General features: G+C 41.0%; 1 protein-coding gene across 6 annotated transcripts in view; it reads right to left on the reverse strand.

The window, feature by feature from the left end:
* Window positions 1–296: 296 nt before the first annotated feature.
* The window catches only part of DOT2 (SART-1 family), a 55,858-nt gene continuing 29,212 nt past the window's right edge, over window positions 297–26,942 (reverse strand). For 2 of the 6 annotated variants that reach the window (XM_087674050.1, XM_087674023.1), the window contains one exon: window positions 355–3,612. The gene's annotated coding sequence lies outside the window, so the exon portion shown is untranslated. The other 4 variants (XM_087674044.1, XM_087674024.1, XM_087674028.1 and 1 more) reach the window with 4 other exon arrangements.

The raw sequence follows: 26,942 nt of genomic DNA on the forward strand, positions 1-26,942 counted from the left end.
TTCTCCACTTTTTCCATTTCAATGAGACTTTGTCAATAAAGTGATCATTGGATGGACGTACAACCAAATGCTTTGTTTTCCATGAGACTCTATCAATAAAGTGATCATTGAATGGATTTACAACAAATCACTTTGTTTTCCATCAAACACAAGTAACTCCTATGGACACAAAGGATAATCTATGCACCAAGCTAACAATGGAGTTTAATCAAGTAGGATCCTTCTCCTCCAGCCACCCATCGATTCAAGATTCATGCAAGTATTCAACAAACAAGTCCAAACTGCATGAACACTCGATGTGAACATGGGTGTCCCTACACATGAAGCACCTTGTGAACTTTGAACCCACAACCTATAAGTTGGGAAGCACAAGTTTTGCTGCTAGACCATCATTTTCAGGACATGATTTGCATGTCATCTTCCACATACATAAGCCACGCATCCAAATCATACCAACATTATGCTTGTACACACAAACAAACCACTTATAAGCATGGCCAACATTCCTCAAATAGACACTCGCAATGAATAAAGCATATATATATTCCTCTACTTGTTTCTTACGAAGGATACATTGTGTCCCGTGATCTTCTAAAAGATGAAGATGTAACTACATTAGAAACAATTTTGCAACTTAATCTTTGTCACTTAGCCCCCTTGTCAAGTAGAAAACATACGACAGATTTAGTAGATTATGTAGATCCAAATAGTGCAATTATATTTAAGACTGCAAGAAACACAAACATACTGTTTTGGTACAAGGCGAGTATGTGATGAGACTACAAAGCCAGCCAAAAAATTACTTTATGTAGACCGTATCCCAATGACGTTGCCTACTTTATGATTGAGCTTAAACTACAATTAAGACTGTTAAAATTAAACAACAATTAGGCTCTCTTGACCATAAGTTCATTTAATTTCTGGGGATATTCTTAAAATTTTACAAAAATAAACTTTTCAATTGATGTTTTCCCCGAATAAATGGACCACAAAATTCATGTGAACAACAAATTGCCATAGAACGATTCTACAATGATGTGAAGCTGTGTGTCACATGCTCTTGCTCCCAAAACCATCAGGTTTCTCTCAAGCATTTGTATGTATATAACATCATGGCAATGGGACTAAAGAACTGTAATCAATTGGCCAAGTGCAGCAATCTCAACTTTAAATCTCTGTTATCCCATTAGCTAAGGATTGTCTTAATCTTCAGATGCACCATACAAACTCCAAATAGAAGATATGTGGACTCTGACAGTGTCCATGTGAACAGGTTACGTTATATATGATTTGGATTTCAGCTACCAACTTTACATCCATTGAATTGATCTTCGGCATTGGAATTCCAATACCTCCAGACTGTATGAATTGCACAATAGAATAAAAACAAACAATTATAGCTCCAAAATGCCAACCAAGCACTTAGAGGAGGGATCATGGGTGATCTCACTACCTAAGTTTGATAACTGCTGGGAGGAGTGCCTTAATATTAGCATTTGTTAAAAACGCTTGAAGAGGAACACTTTGATATATTCATGGTTAAAAATAACTCCCAAACGAATGGACAGCCTCAAATGACAAGTCATTTACTGGATCATGAGTTAAGAGATGCATATCAAAGAAAGGGAGCAAAACCGAAGATCCCACAAACAGTCGTGTTTAAGTTTAAGGTTCCCAAAAATCCTGATTTAAAAAATCAACTTTGGCCACAGGGAACTCCCGTTGCACCGATGGGAGTGCATACAGCTCAACTATCTTGCCCACTTATAACTCACCAATAGGTGCAGCTGTGAACAAGCCATCAACAAGTGACCAAACCCAATGAATAAAACCAGGCCCCCCGAACAAATTGACCAAATCTGTAGGTACAGATGACAATAGACCTAAACATTGAAATGTATGGCCTTGCACAGAAAGATGAGATGTCCAAATTCACCTCTGAAACCTTTAAGCAGACAAAGAAGGACAAGGCCAATTGTAACACTGGGCAAACACATTAGAGCACTTCTGATGATAGTGACATCAAGACTTTGAAGAGAGCTTGCAGATAGTGACATCAAGACTTTGAGGAGAGCTGCAGATGTGGGAGGAATCAAAAGTAAAAGAGGCCTTGATGGTATGGTTATCAAATGGACAACTAAGAATTCCAAATAAAGTTTACTCCAAACTCTTTCACATTAAGGCCAAAATCATGAAACAGACATGAGCATAAAAGTAAATGCCCCAATATTATGCACAAGAACAAATGCATAAATGCTTCATGGAAAGAGAGAATAGGCTGCTAAAAGACTGCTGAGAACAGCAGTAAACTCCTTTGAGATGTGTGCATGTGTCCTAGGAAGAACGTTGACCCTAAATTTTCCAATCTTTAACATATAAAGCTTGTTATAGATGGTCTCGACCACAGCAGCAAAGCCCAAGACAGTTGCATAGAAAACTGTTTTGTAGTTGTTTGGAACATACAAAACATATCAAAACCATTTCAGATGCATCTTTAAAAACACTGAAGAGAACAATGCTCAGCAATAAGACAAAACATCCTTGAAAACAAAAATAGATTAAAATGTTATCCAAGACTATTACAAATGAAAATAAGAAACAACAATTTCATTATAAGTATGCTCCTACACTACAGCTTCCAGAATGAAATGCCCATTTTGCATCTTATCTTGTTTGTTAACTGTTATAGCTATACACATAAACATAATATTAAACTTGTCACTTGCCGATTCTTATTTCATATGAAATTGTTTCCTACGCATGAAACATAAATGAAACCTCGTGATTCTGAAGTTATTACCCCCCTTAATTTGACAGTTCTGATCACACATGCTATCCATCCACTCTAATGTTCAACAGTTATCAAGTGGAACGGAACTAACACTCCAGCAGATCTTCAACAGCATGCCGACGCCAAGAAGATCCAAGTCCTTGGATCACAGATAATCACAGCTGGCTCCAGCCATGCAGAGCTAAGCAGACTTAAACCAACTCACCTAGCTGATGCTGTGCAATGAGGCACAAACATCTAGAGCAAAAGAATGAACAATATCATTACCTCCCATGGACTTTTCTTTGGTTGCATGAAGATATTAGAAACAATAGTTCCTAATGAGTCTCCAATGAGTGGGCTAGAGTCCTCTTGAATCCCTCGTACTCCAAGCAACCAAACCAACTGAGCCAGTGAAACCAGTGCCCTTCTTGTATGTAACTTTCTCATCACTACTGCACAACTGCCATTGTCAAACAAGACTACCAAAAGCCATACACCTTTGCACCCCTTCTTATCACTCACAAGAGGAAGTGAAGCTTGCAGGTGTGGAGACACAGAGTAGTCTGCTTGTCTTAGTTGCCGTGACAGGTAACAGCCACCATTTTCTTTCTGCACTTGGATGTGTTCACGTAACACTAGCAACACATCTTTACACAATGTCCTGCAAGTACATTCACACCTCTGATGCCAGCTATGCCTACATGTCTCAGGGAATGGAACAGATATACACTGCCAATCAAGGATTGTTGCCAGTACCACCTAAGATGGAAAAGAGAACATACACGTAGCAGAAATGCAATCTGAAGAAGACTGGGCTGTGATATAGTCAGACTGCACACCTGCACATCTGTTCGAAGTTAACAACAAGAGAGATAGACACAAGTACTCACAACCATGCAACAGAAGCAAATAGGGAATCAAATATAGACACATCACTGCCTTATGGAGCAGATTGTTCTGGATTTGGGATTCTGAGGTGTCCTCTTCGGAGGACTTTAACTGCTTAAGATAGAGCTTACCGAAAGTGCACCTTATTCTTTACATTCCTATGTTTGTCATTGTTTGCATCATCGAGCTACCTAGCATTTTGAATGAGAGACGAACAGGAAAGGTAGCTCTTTCCTATGATCCGAATGGGCCTTTCCACATTTTTATTATTATGCCTCTAGTGTCCGTCTCTGTCTCTTTCACTAGACTTCATGCAAGGCTTCCTAGCATCTTTAACAACAGTAGAATGAAAAATAATGTGATGTTGACCAGAATCAGAGAATCAATTACAAAGATATGGAAGGAGAAGAGGTGAGGTAGTGCAGAGTAAGTTGCAGAGACAATAAAGCTTCCCTTTTGGTACCTAAATTAGATTTCAGTGTCAAACTCCATTAAAAATGGAAAGAGAAAAGGTTTTTTTTTGTTTATGGGTTGGGGGGAGAGAGAATCAATAAAAAGAAATAAAATGAACTTGAGTGACTCATTATTTGATAGGAAACCTCAAATCCCTTTGTGGTCAATCTAGACTCCATGTGTATCATGACTCACTCTTTACTTAAGCCTCTAAGCAGCTATTCAAGAACAACCAGGATACACAAAGCTCTAAAGCTGGTCACACTGACAATTGTTCTCCTCAGCCACAATCACCTATCCGTAACAAGGAGAAAGGGTCATTGCATTTTTAACACTTGTGCATCACCTAGCCACAACATTGTGCAGCCTGACGACAACCATGTACATGTGGGAATGATGTCGACAATGAAGAATCTGATGATGTACAGCAGTATCAGTGAAACAAAGATCTAGGAGTGAAGAAATCAGTACTCATGAAGTCCTTTTAAAAAAAACACGGCAGATCTGATGTTTGTGCAGCATCCAAAACAGGTCATCTGCTGGTAGAAGGTGAAAACAACTGATGGCCCGTCGGACAGCAGGTGATGACCAAAAAGTCTCTGAAATAGCAGGCAATATCAAGGCTAAGCTGGCAGGTGAAATGCAACAGTAGGATGCCGCATGCAGGCTGGCAACAACAAGAGGTTGGCCACAAACAGGCTGGCAGCAACCTCTAGAGCTGAAGCAGATAGCTGCCAGCTACGGTAGCACCTACAATGATGATGGTTGGAGAAGTTTCATGCATTGTACAAACCTTTTGGGGGCTGTTTAATGAGCTAAAAGAATATGATAATTACGAGGCAAGTTTTGGTAGCTCATCATTTAAGAGTACCATGATCATGTTCCAACCATGTACACCAAATTTGGGCTAGGTTGGTTAAATCTAAAGCTGCAGACTTAATCTTTTCTCTCTCTTTATGATTGTCATGACCATACAATATTTCGAATAAACAAATTAACGAAGAAGATTAGGACTGTCATGACCATAAAATATTTAGAATTAATGAGTTAACTAAGAAGATTAGGATTACGCGAATCATCATATACATTAAATTCAGTCTTCTTTTCAAGCTGCGGTAGTGGTTTGGTCCTCTTTTTTTATGCCCCTGTCCATGCATAAACCTAGAGGTCATACAAACATGGGACAGGGTATGGCCAAAGCCAGGGAACTTTTTTTTGGGAGGACTTTACTATACTAAAATACATAACAAAGCACATTTTAAGCTTTAAAAATATCCATTTTTATTGTATTTATTGGCATGTCGCATAATCAACACAAGACACTCAAATGACAAATGATGAACCATATGGACAAACTTTGAAGATTGCTGTATTACAAAGGAGCATCTGTCCACTGACATGATTCATGTGACATGAAAACTCAAGAGCAAACTAAAAACAAATTTTAAGGGACAAATGTCAAAAAAACTAAACAGTAAAAGTAACTGCTGACAATAGATCATAGCATCTAACATCAAATAGGCATATGATTGTGAGGCTGTAACCAGCCATAAAGCAACATACAAAAGGAAACATCAGCAAGGATCAAGCCCAAATCTAGAGGGCATCATCATCATCAATAGCAAAATGAGCATCTGCAACTCTCAAAGTGCTAGCCTCATTATCATGGGTTCCACGTACAATCTCTATACAACAAGCATGCTCCTCCATCTCCCACTAGGTAAATGGGTCAATCAGTGATGTAACACTTTTGCAAAGCATCCTCAAGTTAGCACTAAAGAAGGCCAAGCCATTTGCCTTTCCCACTCTAAGACGATTCCTTTTCTTTGAACCAATATGACCCTAGGTGCCCTATAATTGCTCAAAGCAAGAGGAGCTCACTGCCTAACTCAAGATGTTCATAGCCAACTTTTGTAACTTTGGCCCATTTGATCCCAAGTCCTCCCACCGCAAAGGTGCCCCAATCTTGCAATGGTCCAACTGAGCGTCATCACAACCATAAGAGCCTCAATTTCTCCTATACATAGCAAGCTGATCTTTGAACTTACACCTAGTATCCACATCAAGCATCATGCACTCTAGAATAAGCATCCAATGTAGATTCACCTCATCATCATTTTCTTGATCCTTGCCCTGAAACTCAAGGTCCACAACAAAGGCAGCCGAATGCAAAGGTGAACTATAGCCATTTCACCTTCCAATACATAAATCATATATCTCCTCATATTTCTCAGCATCAGATATCAAATCTCTAACTTCTCAATCATCCTATCCATTGCTTCGTACACTTTGCGAATGCATGGTTGTATGCCATCAACAAGACTCAACAAGTGTACGATAGAATACACCATTGCATCAGATCTTTTTACATCCTCCCAAAAGTCATTGCTCTCTGACTTTTCCATGCATAGCATACCCATGGTAGTGGCTACTAAGAGAGAAGTACTAAACTCATCGCTGACAAATAATTGTCTCACTACACCCATACACTCTCTAAGGTGTCCCAACATCAAGAAGTTATATACAAAGCATGTATCAGAATACTTTAACAACATCTTTCTTGATCTTTTTGTGAACTCATAGCAAAGAAATTGGTGATTCAAAATAGAAGTCACCATTTGATTTGCATCCTGTATCACTGGTTGAACCCAATCTAACTCACCAATATCCTTCAAAAGGTTGTTCAAACAATGTGTCATGCAATATGAAAACGTGGTGTGCCTATTTGCAGGCTCACACCCACAAATCCAACCATGAGATATGGCCCAACTATCTATCAATGGCAGAGATCCACTCGGTTGCAAGTTGATCTACAGACTTCCCAATCCCTCAAGCATCATGGGGTGACAAAAGATAAATCTCCCCTCGTGAGTAAGCCACAATGCCATGGATAGATCTCTTTCTTGTGTCACTCCATCCATCAGCAATGTGTGACAACATTCTTCTTTCAATCTCTTTTTATGTTTGTTGCAGCTTGCTCCACAATATGCTTCTCCTTCTCAAGCAAGGAAGTGCGTAAAGTCTCGAAAGAGAGGGGCACTTAGTTAGGCCCATACTCTCTAACCTTCTTCAACATTGCCATAAAGTACTCAGACATATGGACATAAAATCATAAATGATAATACGATAAGTGTTGGGTATAAAGTCCCTTTAATCTCCGTGTGTATAAACTTACAGGTGTGAACACGCCCTTATTGGTACCATAACTCAATTGGTACACTTATCTTGGAGTTCTCACTCTCACTCTCAACGCTGCTTCTGCTCCATTTTTGTCTCGCACTCCACTATGCACTTGTCTCAGCAAACTAGTATTAGAGCTCTTGGCAAGAGTGTGCGCACTTCCCAATAGTGCAAGTTAGTTTTGTGCACGCGAAGAAGCCGTTCACCTTTTCTGTCAATCATTGAGAGCAAGCCAGCTATCGTTTTGGCCAAACTGGTCAGGCACGCGCAGTCGGCAACTATCGTGACTTAACAGGTGAGCAAGAAGACCAGCTGCGAGACAGCAAGTGAGCACAGAAACCAGCTGCAAAAACAGACGACAAGTCAGGTAGCTGCGACGTCAAGCAGCAGTCAAGGTTAAACGCGGCAAGTTCGCAAGCAACGGCGACAAGCATGACAACTCACGTGAGGCGGGTCAACAAGTACAACACTTCGACAACCCCATTTTCTTCATTTTTTTAAAATTTATTTCCTATAGATTATTCCTTTCTCATTAACGGGGATTCACATGCATAAGCACAACAGCCAAATTTGTGCATATTTATGTCCGAAAAATTGGGGGTTTTCCTAGATCCGATGCTTTTCATACATAACAGTGACATTGGACCCAAAAATTGCAGAAATTGTGCACATTGGCCTTGAAAATTTTGGGGCTTTTCAAGTACTAGTGAAATTGTGCTCAACTGAGCCAAATTTACTAATATTGGTGCATTTTTGCTAAATTGCATGTTTTATACTCTCAGGAACACATTAATGCAATTGGAGCAGATTGGTGAGTGAAATTTTGGGGGTTTTGCTGAAATTTGTGAATTTTGGCAAAATTAATATGGAATTGTTGCAAGTGTATTTTTTGGTGATATTGCTGAAGTGAGAGCCACTTTGCAATGGTATATGCATGTATTATATGCTGAAATCTCAGTTACATTGTTGAAAGTCATTCCTTCTACTGTTATACATGAACTAGGATGAAATCTTACTCTTATCTCCTGAAAGTTTAGGCTAAAATTAGCTGAATATTCAGCCTATAATATTTATTGACATAAAATACAGCATTGGTACCTGGCACTTTGCTGAACAATAGCCACTAATGCTTCTAGCAGCAATGACACTAAATCCCTTCCTGAAATCAAGAGGTTTGATGGCACTGGCTTTGACTTGTGGGAGGACAAGATGCAAGGCATTTTGTTTTGTGATGATGCTCTCTTGGAAATCAAGCCTACAGCTATGACAGATGAGGATTGGGCTAGACTCAAGAAGAAGGCCATCGCATACATTAAACTGGTTGTATCTGATGATGTACTTACAAACATTAAGCGTCTTGATACGACGTATGCCATATGGAAAAAGTTGATGGACACTTATGAAAATACAACTCCAATAAATCAAGTGCATCTCATGCGCAAGCTTGTAAACATGGAGTTGGATGGGTCTTAGCTAGCATCGAAGCATTTGAGTGCTTTCATTGGGATTTTGAGTCAATTGCAAGACTCTGGTTTACAGCCCTTCAATGATAAATCGAATGCCATTTTCTTGTTGATAACTTTGCCTAATAGTTGAAAATCTTTGGTTGTTTCACTAAGCAACAACCCTGTTTTAACCTTTGACGGTGCTAGGAGCTCTATTCTCAATGAGGAGATTAAGGAAATTCCAATGGAGAAAGCAATAGTTCAGCCTATCATCTCAGAGACAGGTCAAAAAAGAGGGGTAATGCAAGAAATAAAGGCAAAAGCACGAGTAAAAGCAACGGCAAAGAGCAGGATGCTACTTGCTATTAATGTGGGTATAAATGGCATAAAAAGCTCGATTGTCGATACTATAAGAAAGAGCAAGAAAGAAAAAGAAGGATGACAAGAAAGATGATAACATCTCTCCCTCAAAAGAAGTTGCGAAGGCAAATGTTCAATCTAGTGTGGTTATTAAGAAGCTCTCTGACACTGAAGAGATACTTGTTGCAGAAGTGATATGCAAATCACCAAAGAGGAGGTGATTAATGACTTACTTTTAGCTCATGATAGGCAAGCTTTACTTGGGCAACAATTATGCATGTGAAATAGAGGGTGTAGGTGTAGGGCCCTGTTAGGCACGGAGATCGAGATAGATTGTCGTTACGCACAGTGAGAGACAGAGAGAATGAGAAAAAGCAAAGTCGAGAGTGAGCACGTTTTTAGGTACAATGACGAGTGTGTACCCTTAAGTTTTTAGATAGATATATATGTGTAAGTACAAGTGCTAAGGGTGTGTTCACACCCGAGCACATTTAAAAGGTACGAGGCCTTTATTCCTAGCAACCTCCCACCTAAAGGCAATGTGCGTTAAGAGGAGAAAAGAATCAACTAAGTCTAGGTATGTACAAAGCTGAAATACATATATCTATCCAACTCCCATCATCTGTCAACAATGAGCGAACCGCTCTGCTGAAAGACCCTTCGTGAGAAGGTCTACAAGGTTATCATCTGTATGCACTTTGACAAGCTCAATGCTCTTGCTGTTAAGTACATCTCTAATGAAGTGGTACTTCACCTGTATGTGCTTTGTCTTTGCATGAAAGACAAGATTCCGTACTAGCATGATAGCACTCTAACTATCACAATGGAGAACAGGTAACTTTGAGATGCCAAGCTCTCCCACTAGACGTAAAAGCCATAAAGCCTCCTTGCATGCCTCAGAGGCAGCTACATACTCTGCCTCTGTAGTAGACAATGCAACACACTTTTGTAGCCTGGAGATCCAAGAGACCGCTCCTCCTGTGAAAGTAAATACATACCCAAAAGTGGACTTCTTGCAGTCCACATGACCTGCATAGTCTGCATCCGTAAAGCCAACAACAAATGCCTTCTGCGTTCCAAAGCAGATGCACAACTCCTTTGTACCTTTGAGGTATCTCATAATACCTATCTCATAATACATTTCAATGCATCCCAATGCTTCTTGCAAGGGGTTGCCATGTATCTGCTAACCACTCCTAATGCAAAGGCAATGTCAGCACATGTAGCAACCATAGCATACATTAAATTGCCAATAGCTAAAGCATATGGTATCTTGACCATTTCAACCTTCTCATCATCAGATGTAGGGTTGTCCTTTGCACTAAGTTTCACATATGGAGGCAATAGAACCCCAATTGTTTTACTCCCCCCCCCCCCTCCATATTGAAATGTTGCAAAACGTTGGAAATATACTCCTATTGAGATAGATAGAGTAAGTCTTTCGATCTATCTCTGATTCGCATGCCAAGAATGTGATTTGCATCACCAAGATCCTTCATGTCAAAGATGCCATGAAAGCTTTGCTTCAATGAATCAAAGGCATGACTATCCCTGTCAGCAATTAGCATGTCATCAACGTACAAAACCAAGATAATCAGGCTGCCATTTGCTGCCTTCTTGGTGTACAAGCAGTGATCCACTTGACTTCTATGAAAGCCTTGGGACTGCATGAATGTATCAAGCTTATGATACCATTCTCTTGGTGCTTATTTCAGCCCATACAAACTCCTTTTGAGTTTACATACCATTTTTTCTTTCCCTTGTTCAACAAATCCTTCAGGCTGCTGCATATATATATATCTTCATCCAAATCACCATGTAAAAACACAGTCTTTACATCCATCTATATGAGCTTCATATCCTCAACTGCAACCAAGTCCAAAATGGTTCTCAATATAGTCATCTTAACTACAGGAGAGAAAATCTCATCAAAGTCAATTCCATGCTTTTGCTTGTACCCCTTTGCAACCAATCTTCCTTTGTACTTTGGTGAGGAACCAAAAGTGACCATCTTGTAAACCCATTTGCATGGAAGCGTTTTCTACCCTTTAGGCAATTGCACCAAGTCCGAAGTGCCATTTTTCTGAAAAGATTCCATCTTTGGCAACATGGCTTTATACCATTTCTTGCTGTCCTGTCTGTCCATTGCTTCCTTGAAGCAAGACGGTTCACCACAGTCTATCAACATGACATAATAATCAGCCACATTAATTGCACCAAGAACAAACTTGTCAACTTGTCAAGTAGCCCTAGACGATCTCCTAACCCAATGGTCATTGTTTGCTGGTTGTTCCTACAAATTTCCATTTTCAACATTCTGTCCTGGCATTTTAGCCTGCAAATCAGCATTAACAGCTTGCTGTCCTGGCTGTTCCTGCATATGTAATGGCTCATTTTCATGGGCAATAGCTGGCTGATCATTTCCTGCATTTATAGGTTCATTTACAGCAAGTATTTTCTGCTGTACATCGGGCACATTTTGCTGTCCAAAAGGTATTTCTTCTAGGATTACAACTCTACAGACCTCCTTAGTCTTTTCGGGTTGTTTGTGCATGCTGTGCATGCGATCTTCTCGAAAGATAACATCATTGATGCGTACTAATCTCCTTTTCTCCGGATCCCACAATTTATACCCCATTTCACCCTCGTCACCATATCCTACGAAAATACATTTACAGGACTTTGGATCAAGTTTACTACGTTTTTCTTTACGAATGTGCATAAAAGCCTCACAGCCAAACACTTTCATATGAGCATATGAAGGTGGCGTGCTCGACCACGCTTCTTGGAGAACTCCCCCTCCCAAAGACCTATTTGGTAACCGATTAATCAAGTGAACGGCTGTCATAACAACCTCTGCCCAAAAACCATGGGGTAATGCAGCATGAGACAACATCGTACGGACCTTATCCTGTATGGTCCAATTCATATGCTCTGCAACTTCATTTTCGAACGGATTATAAGGGGCAGTGAGCTTCCTCTTTATCCTTTGCTATCACAAAATGCTTGAAAGGCCTTGGATACATATTCCCCACCATTGTAAGAGCGAAGACACTTAAGTGCCTTATCTGTTTGATTTTCAGCCAATGCCAAGAATTTTTTAAACTTGTCAAGCACTTCATCCTTGCTACGAATAGGGTAAACCCATACTTTCCGTGTAGCATCGACAAAGATGACAAAATATTTCTTTCCCCCTAAAGATAATCTTGGCATTTGACATACATCCGAATGTACTGAATCTAGAGGAGAAGATTTCAAAGAAATAGACTTTTTGTGAGACATCTGTGTATGTTTGCCATAAATACAATGATCACAATGCTCAAAATCAGCAAAAGGAAGACAAGGCAAGTAACCCAAACAAGAAAGCACTTTCATTCCTATTTGGCTCATGTGTCCCAACCGGCCATGCCACAAAGAAACGCTTGGCTGCTCGGTCACGGCAACAACATGGTCGTGCACACTGGATACATGAAGTAGATACAAAGTATCCCTCTTGCAACCTCTGGCAATAACCCTAGATTCCTTACAAATCTTCAATTTTCCATCACCAAAGGTGGTATGAAAACCATCATCATCTAGCTGCCCTGTGCTAATCAAGCTCTTCTTGAGCTAAGGTACATGCCGTACATGTTGAAGTGTAAAGACAGAGCCATGCTGAAACTGTAAGTGCACACTGCCAATACCTGAAATGTCACATGCATAGTTGTCCCCAAGATGGACAACACTATGTCGACCCCCTGTATAGGCAGAGAACCACTCACGATGAGGGGTGACATGAAAGGAAGCACCTGAATCGAGAATCCAAGTATGCATGTCATCATCTGTATCTGCAAGTAAAGCATGTGCACCAAAGTGTGAAGAGACAGAGAGTACATCACTCCCACTAGCACTGTCATGAATGACTACATTCACCTCTTCAATTTTTACACTGCTCTTCTTAAGCTAACTGTCCTTCTTCTCTTCCTTGCTATCATCTATCTTCTTGCCTTTTCCTTTTTCTTTCTTCCATTTGTAGCAATCACGTTTAAAGTGACCCTTCTTGCCACAATGATGACATTCAGCATCTTTGCCACGTGATTTACTACGTCCCTTGCTATCATATTTACCATTTTGCTGTGATCTACCCCTAGTATACAAAGCACTAGAAGACTTACTGGATGCATGGTTCTGCCGATTCATCTCTTCCATAAGTAGAGCACTCTCTACATCAGCATACAAAAGGATCACATTAGAATTGCTCATAGCAGTCCTGAAGGTATCACAACTCTCTAGTAGAGTGCAAAGCAAGAAAGTGGCTTTAAATTTCTCATCAATCATGAACTTCAAGGCAACCAACTGGCTGAAAATGGAGTTAAACTCACTCAAGTGAGTAGACATTGTTGTACCCTCTTTCATACGCAAATCCATAAGCTTTTTCAGTCAATACACTTTTGCAGCACTATTTTGTGCATACAGTTCTTCCAGCCTAGTCCATAAAGCATATGCAAAATCCAAACATTCAATGTTGAACAGCAAGGCATCAGAAATCAATAGCTCTATGGTTGAGCCTGCAAGCTCATTCAACTCATCCCAATCATCATGTTCCATGTCCGCGAGCTTTGCCTCTTTGGTTTTGATCGACTTTGCATGCTTCTTTTGCAACAGGATATTGTAGCACTGCTTTTGCCAAACTACAAAGTTATGTGCGCCTTCAAGCTTCTTTATATGCATTAGATTACTACTGTCATTGCTGCCAACCATGATTATCAGCCCAAATGTGACCAAAAAAAAACAGCAAGTGCAGGCCCAAAACTGTCACTCAAGTGACCAAGGTACAAACAAGTACAAATCAGCAATAAATGGCCACGCAACAGCACAGATTTCAGATCTGTAATTAAATTTTCAGAAGCACCAAACCATGTGCTACAACATTCCACAACTGATTACAGCTGTTCCAAGGGCATATGCATCACATTACATGAGAAATCCCAGATTTTAGCTGCAATTTCTGTTGTACATGTACCCACAAGCATGAAATTTGACACAAACGGCCAAAAGCCCCCAAAAATTTTGTGCTCAAAGCATCAAACACACATCTGCATTTTCTCTATCATGCATAGGACAGGCCAATTTTGCCAAAACAGAGCAATTTCAGCAAAACCCCCAAATTTTACCAACTGTTGATGTCCAAATTGCGTGAAATTCAACCTGCATGTATATAAAATGACCAAATGCTGCACAGATTTTGCCCAAACTGCAAAAGCCCCAAATTGCACGGGGTCCAATGTGCATCAATGTCGAGAAATTGGGTAAAATTTCAGCCCAATTTGTGCATGTACATGAAAAGCCCCAAATGTCAAGGATAAAATGTCACAAATTCCTGCAATTTCTGAGACAAATTTGCTTGTCCTGCATCAAATTCCCCAAATCTGGGAAAAGCCCCAAATTTTATGGGCCAAGATTGCACGAATCTGGACTTTGTGTTATGCGCGCCAACCCCGGTTAGAGGGAGGGGTTTCAAAAAAAGATTTTAAAGAAAATAATGTTTTGGATGACGAGTCTGTTGACCCGTCCGAACTTACAACGCCCGTTCAGGCCGCACGGGTCTCGTTAGTTGCTGCGTTCGTCGTCAGCGCGCCTGCCAGTTAGTCGCCGTGCATCAACTGGTCGCCGTGCAGTCACCCGTCGCACAGTAGTTCCCCGTCACGTGGCACCGTTACCTCCAGCCCTGTCGCGTACCTTGCAGCCTGCTTCGTTCGCCTGCATTGGGCCCAAACACCAGTCGTCTGCATCAGCACGCGATTGCCCTGTCCTGAGCCTGGAGCAACTATCGCCAATCCACGACCTGTCGGATGCCGTCTAGCAGTCCATCACTCCTACACGCCCCCATCAATCCTGTCGCCCACGCCTGCAACTCGATGACTTAGACTTCGTCAGTCCTTTCGCCCAACCTGCAACTCCGACTCTGCCGACTGACTCAAGCACAACTGATGGAGCATTCAACACCTGCGCTCTGATACCAGTTTGTAGTGGCGGGTTAGGCACGAAAATCGAGACAAACAATCATTACGTGCAGTGAGAGACAGAAAGAGTGAGATAGGGCAGACTAGAGAGTGAGCACGTTTGTAGGTACAATAATGAGTGTGTACCTTTAGGTTTTTAGATAGATATATATGTGTAAGTACAAGTGCTAAGGGTGTGTTCACACACGAGCACATTTAAAGGCACGAGACCTTTATTCCCAACAGGCTATTTACAGCCAATTTGTGGCACACTCTCAATCATTCACAGGTACTCTCTGCAGTTCGTGGAGATTAGATTGTGATCAGGCCTTGATGTCCTCGAGGTGTGCACGTGGGGTGACATCGTAAAGGACATACGCAAATATATTCTCTGCACCCATGTATATTTTTGCATTCCTATATAGCATACTACACTGCAAATTTTCTGTGTTTCACTATCTCCTCTTTCTCTCTCTTCTCTGTTAGGGGAGTTCAGTTGAGAGTAACAAAAGTTCAAGGAGGAGTGAGTGTAAGAGTGTAACGGCTGGAGAGAGAAAGTTAGAGAGCAGAGTCAAGTGTGATTCAATAAGAGTGTACAAACCATGTGTTGGTACACAAAGAATAAAATGTATTTATACTTAGGGCACGTAAGGATACATTCACAGGTACAATGTGTGTGTACTATACACGAGGGGGTTAAACTGGCCCTTTATTCCAACAACCTCCCACTTAAAGGTCCGATATGAACCTCTAACTAACAAACTCCCACTAGTCGTATGCAATGCTCGTGGTGAGCTTTGCTTAGACTTTTAGTGAGAACATTTGCAGGGTTATCTTGTGTTTTGATCTTGGTCAATGTGAGTTGACCATCTTTCAGAATCTATCTGATGAAATGATATAGCACATCTATATGCTTTGTGTGTGAATGATACATGGCATTCGTAGCCAGATACACAACACTCTGGCTATCACATCCCAAAACTACAGTACCCATAGGCATGTCGAGATCTTCTGCAAGTCTACTCAACCATATAGCTTCCTTAGAAGCTTTAGTAGCTGATATATATTCAGCTTCAGTGGTACTCAATGCAGCGATGTTCTACAACCTGGAACACCAAGAAACAGCTCCATCAGCAACTGTGAAGACATACCTGCCGGTGGACCTACGAGTGTCCAAGTCACCTACCATGTCTGCATCACAATAACCCTGCAAACTAAATGCACCCTACCCATAGCAAATACACTTTCTTTGTGTACCCTTAAGGTATCGAAGAATACACTTGACAACCTCCCAATGTGTTTTGCCAAGATTTGACATGAATCTGCTAATAATTCCCACTGCATGAGCAATGTTTGGACGAGTAGCAACCATAGCATACATAAGAGAGCCACAAGCCGATACATAAGGGACTCCCTTCATCGCATTTGCTTCCACGTTATCTTTTGGGTTGTTTGCTTTACTAAGCCTGAGATAAGGAGGTAAGGGTATCCCAAAAGGCTTAGCTTCACCCATGTTAAATCTGTCCAATAGCTTTTCAATGTATTTTTCTTGAGATAAAAACAGCAATTTCTGCATTCTATCTCTCCAAATCCTTGTGCCCAAAATATGCTCTGCATTCCCCAAATATTTTATGGAGAAGGCTGATTTTAGCTGATTTTTGAGAGCATCCAAGCTAGTCTTTCTTTTCCCAGCTAGCAACATATCATCCACATACAAAACCAAGTATGATGGGGCTGCCATCCGTATCCTTTTTCATGTACAAGCAATGATCTGCATGGCTGCGTGTAAACTCATGAGATAGCATAAAGGTGTCAAATTTTTTGTACGACTGCGGTGGTGCTTGCTTCAACCCATACAGACTCCGTTTTAGTTTACACAACATTTGCTCTTTTCCAGGAACTACAAAGCCCTCAGGTTGTTTCATGTAGATTTCCTCATCAATGTCACCATGCAAGAAAGTTGTTTTTACATCCATTTGATACAGCTCTAAGTCCAATACAGCAATGAGAGCAAAAATCACATGTAGAGTGGTCATCTTCACAACAGGTGAAAAGACCTCTTGGAAGTCAATCCCTTCCTTTTGTGCATACCCTTTGGCAACTAGTCTTGCCTTGTATTTGGGTTTCTTATCAATTGTCTTTACTTTGTACATCCATTTCTTTGGAAGTGGCTTTCTTCCCTTGGATAATGGCACAAGATCCCAAGTATCATTTCATATAGATATTTAATCTCTTCCTGCATAGCAAGCTCCTACTTACTACTGAATTCACATGACTTGGCCTCTTTGAATGTAAGAGGCTCACCCTCATTTGTAAGCATCACATAATGCAAGGAATGATCAAACCTATGTGGTTGTCTTCTTACACGTGTAGACCTGCGTACCCAATAATCAACATTTTCAGGAATTGGGTCTACATCTGGAGATATATTGTTTTCAGCATTTATTCGTTGTTGTAAGTCATTTTCAGCATGTTGTTCATGCTGTACAGCGCCTCCATTTTCATTACCAGCACCTGCATTTTCATTATCAGCAAGCCTATCTTGCTGTCCATGATCTCCTTGTGCTCCTATTTACTGTCCTTCATCATCTGGCTCAAAAATAACCAGCTGATCATGAGTTTCAATCTGTGGTACAGCAGCATGAGGCTCATTTTCTGAATAATAGGTGGTTGCAAACTCTGAAATTTCACTTTTTTCATATCTTCATTAGAGGCTAAAGTACCTTTTAGCAATTTTGTCTCATTAAACACAACATTACAGTTGCGAATAATTTTCTTGGACTGAGGTAACCACACTCTGTAGTCAAATTCACCCTCATCACCATAGCCCATGAAAATGCCTTTGGTGGATTTTGGGTCAAGTTTGTTCCCCAACTCATCCCTAACATGCACAAAAGCATCATGGCCAAATATGTGTAAATGGTCATATGAGACCGATTTGCCAGACCAAACCTCCTCGGGGAAGCCATTATTTAAGGACCGTTTGGAGAGCGGTTGCAAATGTGAACCGCAGTTTTGAGTGCCTCTCCCCAAAATTCATGAGGGAGATTAGCAGTGGACAGCATGCACCACACTCTTTCACATAAAGTCCTGTTATATCTTTCAGCCAACCCATTTGAAGAAGGGTTATAAGGGGCTGTAAGTCACAAAAGGACTTGAATTCACTCGATGTGAACTCACCCCATTATCAATTCTCAAGCATTTCAGCTTTCTACCTATCTAAGTGGTCACAAATGCAAGAAAAGTTTTAAAAACAACAAACACTTCGCTTTTCTTTTTCAGTGAGTATATCCAAATCTTGTTGGAACAGTCATCAATAAACCAGATAAAATATGCAGCACCACCCAATGATTTCACGGGCATACTACATACATCAAAATGCACTAAGTCCAAGACATTGGACTTACGAGAGACACCAAAGTAAAAGGAATTTTTTATTTTCTTTCCAAACTAACACTCGTTACAAAAGTCAAGTTTAGATCCTTTTCCATCAACCCTCTTCAAAGAGGTAAGAACATCAAGTCCTTTTTGGCTCATATGGCCTAATTTCTTACGCCATAACTCCAAGTGGCTGCAAATTTCAGCAAGTGCAAGAAACTTGCCATTTAAGGGTTTACAGTGCAAACAATACAAAGTGCCCTTCTTGGTTTCTTTTGCAATCAACATGCAACCCTTTTTTACTTTCCACAAACCACCATGAAACAATGTGGTGTAGCCATGCAAGTCAAGCTGACCAACAGATAGTAAACTCTTTTTAATACCACGCACATATCTGACATCTTTCAACACAAGCTCTTGGCCATTGTCTAAAGACAAGTGTACAATGCCAATCCAATCAATGCTGCAAGCATGGTTATTTCCAAGATACACATTTCCATAACTGCCTACATTGAACATAGCAAAACACTCTAAGCAAGGATTTACATGGAAAGAGGCACCAGAGTCTACAATCCAAGTCTGAGTGACACCATCATCCACTGACAAAAGTGCATCAATCACATCAGCCTTGGTAATCTGCATATCCTACATGTGGCATACAAGGGCATCATAATCAACTGCACATAATACATCAGCCTTTGTATCTAAAAACTTCTCTATGACCACACTAGAGGCCACATTGGCCTTTTCTTTGACTTTGGTTACCTCAGATGCATCTGTCTTGTCTTCCTTCTTCTTTTTATCTCCTGCATTCTTCTTTCTTTCTTGTTCCTTCTTGTAATACCTGCAATCAAGTTTCTTGTGGCCCTTCCGACCACAATGATAGCAAATAATGTCACTCTTTTCCTTTCCTTTGCTCTTGCTCCTGTTTCTGTATCCTGCATTTGCATTTTTCTTTTCAGCCCTACCTCTTACATTATAAGCTGAATTGTTACCTTCTCCACTAGACATACATCTAATTTCTTCATTCAAGATAGAACCCCTCACCCTATCATATGAGAGATTGGGGTTATTGCTGAGTGAAACCACCAAGGTCTCCCAAGAGTCGAGCAATGTCATGATCAAAAAGATCGCCCTCAACTTCTCATCAAAGTCCAAATTTGCATCTTTGAGCTGATTTAGAATCCCTATAAATGAAATCAAGTGCTCAGCTGCAGACTTTGACTCGTCCAGTCGCATATTCACCAACTTGCGCATTAAATGCACCTGATTAATAAGTGTGGTAATCTCATAAGTAGTTTTCAGCTTCTCCCATATTGCATAACCTGTATTTAAATCCTTAATGTCTGTAAAAATGTTCATCAGTGACACCCATCTTTATGTAAGACACCACCTTTTTATTTACATTGGCCCAACCTACATCAGACATTAGTACGGGTTTATCTTCTGCAAAGCATCCTCACAATCCTTTAGGAACAAAATGCCTTGCATACGGTCTTTCCAAAGGTCAAAGCCATGACCATCAAACCGTTTGATCTCCATCAAACTCTTGATGTCTGAACTGGAAAAAGTTGCAGCCATTTTATCACGAACACGAGTAAATGCACTAATCTGCAGAAGCACAAGCTGAACCAGTACAATACACTCATGTTCTTTCTCAACCAAAAATAAATCCCTCCTATTTGTACATGAAACAACCACCACACGGGCAAAAATGCAAAAATCTATCAAATTCCACACAAATCCCCAAAATTTCAAGTCCAAATTTGCATAAATGTCAATCAATCTGACCCAAATGAGCAAAACTTTGCAAATACATGAAAAGCCCCAAATTTCTAGGATCTAATATTAAGAAATTTTGCTCAAAAGAGCAAAGTTTTGACTAATTTGGTAAAATCCCCAAATTAATTGAGGTCACCACTCGCAATGTCTACAATTTCTGACTCGAAAATCACTGACAGACATAAACGATGTCAAATCTAGAAAAAGCCCAAAATTTTTGAGCTAGATCTGCACAGATCTGTGACCTGTGCCTCCAGTGCATGAACTGCCGTTAAGGGAATGAATTTTCAAAAAAGGATTTGAAAAAAAAGTGAAGATTCTTGATTTTACAAAAAAATGGCGAGTCCGTTGACCCGCCAAGCGGGTCGCATGGCATGTCTACCAACGACCCACGACCGTCACTCCACGTTGCCCCATCGATTTCTCCTTGGTCCCCCCCCCCGCGTGCGCCTACGTCACGAATACTGCCTTGTTGAAGCTCGCCAATGCCCATCAAACGTCGCCTAACTATTGCACTTACACTTGCCTTGTCGTCTGACTGCCTCACGTCCGATTGTTGCCTTTTCCTGCTCATCGACCTGCTGCTGCATGTCACCTGCAACCCACTCAACTGCAAGTCACTCGCTCAGTAGTTGTACATCTGCCTCTTCTCGAGCTGACAATCGCCTATTAGTCAGTGGTCTCGCTAAGCACGCACAGTCTGGCTCTAATACTTGTTGTTGGGAAATGAGCACAGCTGAGTGAGATGGAAGTCGAGTAAGAGGGAGTGAGAGAGTGTGACGGCTAGAGAGCAAGAGTGAGAACAGAGTCAAGTACGATTCGGTTAGAGTGTACCAACAATGTGTTGGTACATAAAGAATAAAATGTATTTATATTTAGGGCACCTAAAGGGTGCATTCACATGTACAATGTGCGTGTACTATACACGGGGGTCTCAACCGGGCCTTTATCCCAACAGAAATTGGTTCTTCATCGCATGCAGTAGCTACAAGTGCACGTGCAACCAAGTTACCCTCTGCATGGCGAGTGGCATGGCGAGTGGCATGGCGAGTGGCTGCTCTAGTTCTACCACGAAGAGGAACGGACTATTTGCTGTCCCATAATGTATCTAACAGCCATCTAGGGACTACATTAGCTTCCCGAACAGCAGCCCTCCCATTGGCCACTTCATAATCAACAATGCCTTGATCAATGGGCTGAAAATCAGGCTGTTGTTCAACATGTGTTTGCTACTAATTTTGCTGCTATAAACCCTCAATAGGTTGCTGAAATCAACCAAAATCAGGTTCACCTTGCTGAAATAAAGGCAACAAATTGTCAAACATGTCCATATGGTCTACATTGAGCTGATTGTTGCAGTCCATGAAGGGCTGACCAGCATGTTTCAACAAATACCACATCTCTACTAACAAAAATCACCTTGGTGAAGGGTTGGTATAAGTGGTACCCTTTACTTTCTGCACTTTAACCAATAAAGATACATCTGACAACCTTGTCTTCCAATTTGTGTGTTCATGGTTGTGGCACTAAAGCATATGCCAAACAACCAAAGACACGGATATGTGACACCACTAGTTTCTAGTCATTCCAAGCCTCATAAGACGTACTATCAGCCAATGCTTTAGTTGGGCTGCAATTCAAGACATACACTGCACACATGATAGCATCAGGCCAAAACTTTGGGGGTAGCTTATTGTGTGATAGCATACAACATGGCATCTCCATCAAAGTGCGATCTTTTCTTTCAATCACACCGCTTTGTTGAGGTGTGTAAGGCATAGTACACTAATGGATAATACCCCTTTCAGCCAAGGAGGAGTTGAACTCTTGTGACATACATTCCCCCCCTCGATTAGTACATAGTGTAAGAATCTTGTATCTATTGCCATTTTCAGCCAAGGCCAACAAAGTTTCAAAGCATACAAACACTTTAGATTTGTGCTTCAAAGCATATGCTCAACAATGACGAGTCATGTCATCAATGAAGGTAACAAAGTACAAGTATCCTTCGATGGATTTGACATGCATGGGCCCACAAACATCACTATGCACAAGCTGTAATTTCTGATCAACACACATAGTATCACCCTTAGGAAACAAAGCAAAATGCATTTTGCCAAATACACAACTTTCACATACATTGTGAGTAGGTGTTTTCAACGGAGGGAGATTGAGCATCATATTTTTGCTTCTTAGACATAGCAAACTGCCATAATTAAGATGACCAAACTAAGCATGCCATAACTCAGTGACATTCACAATGGTGGCATCAAAATGTAATGCATCCTCTAATGCTCCTCTCATATAAATCAAGCTGATAAAGTCCATTCTACAAAGTACCAGTGACAATGAGGGCATCTCCATCACTACAATCATAGACATTGCATCAATCCATGTGAAGTGTAACCACAAAGCCAGCACATGCAATGGCTGAAACTGAAAGCAAGTTTTTCTTTATGCATGGTACATACAAGACCTTTTCAAGCATGATAGTTTTTCCATCCAGTGCAATAATGGAAATCTAACCAATGCCTTAAATAGCATATGAAGCATTGTTGCACATACAATTGATCCCCCCTTTTGTGCATTTGCATTTGATACAAACAAGTCATGAAAGGACATTTAAGTGCTTAGAAGTGCCACTATCAAAATACCACGTGGTGCAATTTTCAACAACTAAAAGAGCATTCTCATGTAAAGAAGGATCATACAAACAACGCATAACAAAAGCATAAGATTGTTTGACCAATGTCCAAGCTTGCCAAATGTGTGGTTGCATCCTTTGCATTTGCTCAATTTTCAACAACACACGTGCCCATTTGTTTCTTTTTTTCACTTGCCATTCTCTTTCATAACATGCTCCTTCTTCCTACAACGATTGCCCCCTTTTCTTAGCAACATCATCCTTGGTTCTTGGGAAGACCATAGAAGAAGTTGTTTTGCCTTTTCCTTTGGAGTTTGAGACTGCCATGACTTCCCTATGTTACAATGGCTGGCTGCAAATGCTTGATTATCCGTACTTATATTAGAGCGATTTAGCCTTGATTGCTCTTCTTGCAACATAGAGATACCAATGCATCAAATGTGTAAGCATTAGCATCTCCCTTTACAAGTAAATGTAGTGTAGTGGCAAAACTCTGATAAGTATCAAGTAGACTAACCAAGACCGTAGATACAAGAGATACATCGGAAATGATTTCATCAATATAAGCAAGCTGCTCCATAATGTCCTTAACATGTATAATGTAAGCATCCACAAAATCACCCTCTGTCATATGCTCTATCTCAAACTGCTTACGCAAATAGATTGCATGAGCCTCATTTCGCACCTCATACAATGAAGCAAGCTTATCCCAAGCATCCTTGGTTGTTGTGCACAACTGAATATGCGGGATAACCTGCCGTTTGCACCAGAGTGCAATCAAAGCACGAGCTTGACATCCCATTTCAACTATATGCTGTGGGAGATGCAAAAGAAGTTGGAGTTGAAGATCCATTGGTGATTGTGGATGAGCTAGAAGAATCTATGGCATTTTGTGTAGCAAGACCTGCACGCCTAACTTCTGAACCACATACATAACCCCAAAGGTGCTTGGCAACAAGTACATGCTTCATCATGTATGCCCACATGGGATAATTAGTGCCATCTAATTTGTCCAAGTCCCCAAACATGTTGAGCAAAATCTTTTGCCCAATCATTGCTCGCTGAAATTTCTGGCTTTTTGTGTGATCAACTCCTCTCCCAAGTACAAATGCAATTGCAACACTAAAATAAAGCAAAGAAAATACCGAAAACTCACAATTTTTTGAAAATTTGATGGCATGGATGGAGAATTTTCAATCAAAAGAGCTCCAATGTGTGAGAATGTCGATGTACAAGGTATAATTGACCTCAATGTCGATGAATTTGAGGAACTTTTGCAAAGCCCAAAATTTAATTTATGAAATTTAGTGAAATTGAAGCTCAAATGTGAAAATCCTGAATTTTAGGACAAGATTGAGCAATTTCTATGCAAAATCCCCAAAATTTTTCGAGATTCAAGGTTTTGAAGCAAAAGTCCTAAAATTTTGTGCTTCATAGGAGCATTGCACGTGAACACGAGAAACTTAAAGTTAATGTTAATTAAGGCTAAAGGCAACAAATATTTTAATAATATTTATGTCGAGCATCAAACAAAAATACAGCACGTGTATTAAATCAATGCATGACAGAACAAGAGCTATCGTAAGTCTGCACAAGCAAGCTATCGGCACCTTTAATGAGGCAAGTGTAATGTGGCAGACTTGTTGGGGCTGACTGGTGTGGCAAAGGTTGCAAACTATGTGGCGTCAAGCAAAGGAGTTGACGACAAGCAACAAGTGAGATGTCGTGCAAGATTGTCAAATGCTAGCTGTGGAGTTTGTGCTGCAAACAAAGTGGCGTGTAGGCCACGAACATGACGAGATAGAGCTACATGAGGGGAAACTATTGTCATGCAAGTTGCACCAGGTTTTGCAAGTAGAGGCAACAACCACGTGCGCAAAGATCTGCAGCTGCACACCTTACTGTCAAGTCTAGTCGACACAATGGCAAGCTCAAACAGAAGGTAGCACGCAAACCAAGAAGAGGGAGACCAGCCAAGCTCAAGGCTCTCAACGCCACCTATGGTGGCATGCAAGTAAAGTGGCAGCTGCTAAGAGAAGGTATACCTTTGATACAACTATCAGGTTAGGGTCAACAACACATGCACACCCACACACTCTGTGGAAACAAGTGAACAATAAGAGAGGAGACTACTAGAACGTCACACCCACTATGTGAGAATGAATGAGAATACAATCCCTAAGGTACTAAGTAATACACTCACTGACGGCTCGTCAGTACCTTGTGTTTTATAACTTTAACCACGGGTGTTCACACGAGGAAAAAAACCCTTCTCCAACTAGAAGATAAAAAGTGGCTGTGAGATGAGGGAGCCTTCACACTAAAACTTGGGAGGAAAAGAAGTGTAACACTCAATGTGCCTTGTATAAGCATGAAAAACTGGATTTCTCGCAACTGCCACCATGGCACTCTCACTGTCAATATAGATGGGAATGGGTGACTACTATCTCACACTAAGATCAACCAAAAGTGTTAAGAGTCATACACATTCCAATATAGCTATAAATGCCCTACCATTCCTAGGCTCCATCAATGCAGAGAGGCAAGCTAGTCGACATGTCACAAATGTGACATGGTTGTGCAAGTATGAATAGGCAATAGGCAAGAGACTAATTTGACAATGAGCAAGTGGGATTGTTTGGTGTAAAGCATGTTGCTCGATAGGCTCGAGCAATTCAAGAGGGTAGTTGACTTGTTATTAACAAAGGACAACAAGGCATTGCACTATCTGCTATCCCTTGAATAAGGATCCGTGTCATCAAACTCCAAGGAAAGACCTAGTGTCTGATCCTATACATCCCCTAGTATAAGATCCAAGAGCGGCGCCACTAAATGTGGGAGAGTGGGCCTCGAGATGATGAGTTGGAGTGGGATCCAAGAAAGTGGCTTTGGACAAATACAACATTTGCCAAAAGCCATAGCGCATCTTGGTCTACACACAATGGATTGGCCAACGTGTTCAAATAGCGGAGGAGATCAACTGGGCACCCTCACACAATAGACACTAGGCATATCACAGTATCACTAATGCTTTTTCGCTCAACATTCTAATGATGTCTATGGATAGGCATCCAAAAAGAGCATCCTACTTCATTTGGCTTCACGCACATGGAAGTCTCACAGTCATGAGTTAGCCCATCTGGCGTAAATGGCATAAAAAGGAATTTGTCATCTTCTTTGTTGTGTGGCGCTCAGTACCAGTCTGCATGACGGCTGGAAGCCTATGCGAAAGACCCAACCCTGTTGCATTCCAAGTCTCCAACAATAGGCAAGAGCTCCTAGAGATCCTAGGATATCTCACCGACAAGTTGGCTGGCAATCCAGCAACGAATCTCAAGCCACTCCTAGATCTCTTGGACGACCCTAAATGCCAATGGTCTAAGGTGCACGATTTAAACTTGAGGTACAATTGGGCTTTAGTCCCTGATCAACAAAAAGAGACGTACCAGAACCTGGAGAATGATAAGCAATCGGACAAAAATAGCTCTGACAACGAATATGAAGACTGTTGTTTCTTCAATGATGAGAGCGAAAGGGAAATAGACACCATAGACTATGACACTGGGGAACGTGTAATCGAATAAATACAAGTTGACTCCAGACCACAAAAACACAACGTCTTTAGGGTAGGGAGAGAAGTCATGTGCATGGACTGTGACCGAACCTGGTTGGAGCACATAGGCACAATTGACTATGAGCGGGCAAGCCTAGCCCAACCAAGCGACACGCCACTACTAAAAACGGACTCTTCTTTTGAGCTGCGCCCACCAGGAGAGACTCCCTCTTCTAGCGAAGATGGAGAGTTCAATTCTAAGTCGGAAGTCAACTCAAATAGTGATCTTGAGATGCCTCGACCTTCCAAGGCTAGACGCATCAAGGGAGACCTACTCGTCCACCTAAGACGTCGACAGTTAAGGGAGGCACGATGGAAGCTGCCTAAGGAAACGCAAATAGAAGAGCAACGGAAACCGCAAGACCTACCAAAGTGATTCACGAAATTCAAAAAAGGAGATGGGGTAGTGATCTTGCTGGGAGCCAAACGACAAGGGCAAGCAAGT

The sequence above is a fragment of the Lygodium microphyllum genome, chromosome 3, assembly GCF_053477565.2.
Source record: "Lygodium microphyllum isolate KBCC chromosome 3, Lygodium_microphyllum_v1.1.10, whole genome shotgun sequence".
Lineage (NCBI taxonomy): Eukaryota > Viridiplantae > Streptophyta > Polypodiopsida > Schizaeales > Lygodiaceae > Lygodium > Lygodium microphyllum.